The sequence below is a fragment of the Trichechus manatus genome, unplaced genomic scaffold (genome assembly GCF_000243295.1).
Source record: "Trichechus manatus latirostris isolate Lorelei unplaced genomic scaffold, TriManLat1.0 scaffold00128, whole genome shotgun sequence".
Lineage (NCBI taxonomy): Eukaryota > Metazoa > Chordata > Mammalia > Sirenia > Trichechidae > Trichechus > Trichechus manatus.
In genome coordinates, this window is record NW_004444064.1 from 3,117,694 (window position 1) to 3,120,880 (window position 3,187).

Here is a 3,187-nt window from a genome sequence, read left to right on the forward strand (position 1 = left end):
CCCCCGCTCCCCGTTCCCACCCCTTTCTCCCTCAGCCCCCACCCCCTGCATGTGGGCACCACCTCAGGCCTGAGGCGGAGGAGGCCCTGCCCCTTAGGACCCATGTGCATTCCAGGCCCCACGTTAAGCCCTGCAGGGCACTTGCTTCCAGCAGAGATTTAGACAGCTGTTTGCTAAGGAGATTATTGCAGGAATGTTCCTTCTCCTTGGCAACGGGACAAGGGTCACACTGAGTCTTTACCAGGGAGTGTACACGGGCCAAAGTCACGAGTCCCTGTCTCTCCCGCAGTTCACCCAGGCGTAGAGTAGGGGTAACAACAGGCTCTATCCAAAGGAATTATTTTCAAACTTGTATCGTTGGAGAGGGTTTGTCGGTGACGGTACCCTCGCGGGCACCTGTCCACAGTGGGACACCTCTGCGCCGTCCCCCCCCCGCCACCTGAGGACCTCCAGGACCCCACGGCCGCCCTGCCTGCCCTGAGCAGGCAGCTCCTCAGAAGCCGGGGGTGGATCCAGGCCCCCCTGTCTTCCCCACCAGGGTGGCCACTGGCCCCCGTGCCCCACATCCCTGGGCCTCCGAGGTCACGCCCTGGGCCAGGCCCGTGTGTTTTGTTAGCGAAGCCCCCGCCTGTCCTCGCCAGACTTTGCTCTCACCTCAGCCGGGCTCTGGAGCTGTTTAAATCAAAGGCAATTGCCATGTGAATGGAGGGTGTCCCCTCAGAGGCCCCCTTGAACGGTGGAAATCCTGCCACGTGACTGTGCCTGTGTGTGATGCTTTGATGCCCCCCCCAGTGCTGGCGTGTCCCCAGTGGGACTAGAGCCCGTGTCTGCTCGCAGCACCCCTCTGGGTGCCAGCCATCCCTCACATCCCTGGGCCTGTGACTGACCAGATACGTGCTTTCGGAACCCGTCTGCTCAGAAAGGAAGGCCACGTCCACCGCTGAGGTGATTTTTAGGAGTGGACATTTCTTGTGAAGCTATTGTTAAAGTACCAAAATAACAAAAATCTCTGCAGCCAAAAGTCAGAAACCCCATCTGCTGCCTGCTCAGATCACACATTAACTGGTTAAAAAGTAGGTTCCAGAAAACAAGCCGTTCGGCCAGGTCCTGGGACGTCATTGAGGGGAATGTAGCCTTTGCCTTCCTCAGACAGCAGCACAGCCCGCGGGGTCGAGCAGACTCAGCCCCTCGCTGCGCAGTCAGACCCCCTCCCCACAGGCCGCGGGGTGCCCCCCTGGCCACCGGGCACCGTGGAGCCGTGTCCCTGCTGGGCACTTATGTGCCAGGTGGAGACCAGCGGTATCTGACAGCACAAATTTGCAGCTTGGTTCTTACCCGGCCTGGCCGGGGAGGTTTATCCCTGTGGGCGCAAGAAGCTAGCGCGTCGATGTGCCTGTGTCCTCTTTTCATGGGATTGGACTGAGGTGCCTTTATCCTGTGTTTGCTGGTAGACAGTGAGGGCCCCTCCGGGTTCTCCCTCTGCAGTGACCGTCCCCTCCGCCTGTGTGCTGCTCGGGGCACTGGCAGGCGGAGGGGCACCTGGACGGGTATTCCACTCATGGCCACACGCTGCCCGTCACACCCCGCCGAGGACCCCTGCCCCTCACCTGCTGGCAGCGCTGGGTGACTTGGGCCCCCGCCGATCTGAAGGTGGGAAAGGCCTCTGTGCTGTTGGAGGGCCCCTTTGTGTCCTTGCCTCCTGCTGAGGCCACTCACTGCCTGTCTGGGTTTGTCCTCGGGGACCGCCTGCCCAGGGCCGCCCTGTCCTCCTCTCTGGCTGCACGTCTCCCTCACTGCCTGGAAGAGCCCCCGCTGTCATCACCAGCATGTCTCCCTCCCTGGGCTCTCTGTCCCGTGTCTGCCGTGCGCTTTTAGTTTAGAGTTACGGTTCTTAGTTCAGCCGTGTTTTCATTCATTGGCCTTTGCTTCGAGACTTGCCTTCAGCTCCTCCTCTCTGACTTTATAGAGACACCCCATTCGGGTTGTAGGTTGTGCTTCGCGTGTCGGGGTTTTTGATCATCTGGAATTGTTGGGTATGAGGAGTGAGATGCAGCCTGCCCGCCCCCCGTAGCGAGCCCTTGCCCTGAGACCCTGACAGAGCCTTGCTGCCTTCTTTCCAGCCTGGGTTGGGCTGCTCCTGGCTCTGCTCAGCCCTGGGGCAGGTCATGTCTGTCCATTCCAGCCCTGGGGCAGGTCACCTTTGTCCATTCGTCCTCGCTCAGCCTCCTCTGTCCGTCCGTTCCCGCCCAGCCCCGTGTGCCCATCCCTGCGTATTCCCATGTGTTCGTTCCTGTCTGTCGTGTGTCTGTTCTCTTGATAGGCCTACTGCTTCATCACGACTCAGAATTCACAGTTTCCTCAGATGTGCCTCCCCCAGGGCCCCCAGGCTCATGGTCTGGCCCGAGCTCTGGCCCTGCTCCCTCGGCAACGAGGCGCCATCGCAGGCTGAGTGGGGGCAGCTACGTGCTGCCCCTTGGCCCTCAGCACCCGCACGTGTGGGGTTTGGGGTCACCTGTGACCCAGTCTGGGCCCACTGTGCTTCCCACACCCACTCACCCTCAGCCCCACCCTCCCACCTTCCCTGGTCTGCACTGCCTTGGCCCACCTCCACCCCCTGCCCCTGTCTCGAGGCTGGGTATGTGGTATATGGTATCCTCCTTTCTGCTGAGACCCTCACCACCCAGCCCCTCCCCTAGTGCCCGCCCCCCCCGCCTGCCCCAGTGCAGGCTCTCCTCTGCCAGCCGGGCTTGTTTTCACACGCCTCGCCCGTGCTGCCCGCCGGTTCCCCTGGAGTCCCCCTGTGTCCTTTCAGACCACCCGGGGCCATGCACGGGGCCCCATCCTGCCTTCCATCCAGATGTCTGGGCTCAGCTTCTCACGCTCTCCCCTTAAACCTGTTCCGGATCAGCCAGTGAGAGGGCTGGGCTCCGGCCAGGAAGGGGTGTTCTCACCTCAGGAGGTCTGAGATGCCCCGCCCCCCCCAAGCCGTCCAAGTATGGCGAGGGTCACGACCCTCACAGGGACCTCAAAGGGCTCCCACGCTGCCTGCCAAGGCCAGCAGGAAGTGGAATGCGACACTGCGGAGGGCAGGCGGGGCTGTCTCAGCTGAGGGGGCACCTGTGGAAACCAGACTTTCATGAGCCGCCCCCCGGGTTCCTGCCCCAGGTGCACACACAGACCCTGACCC

General features: G+C 62.1%; 1 protein-coding gene across 1 annotated transcript in view; it reads left to right on the top strand.

The window, feature by feature from the left end:
* Nucleotides 1-3,187, top strand: part of SLC19A1 (solute carrier family 19 member 1) — a 32,198-nt gene that overhangs the window by 885 nt on the left and 28,126 nt on the right. The window lies entirely within an intron of this gene.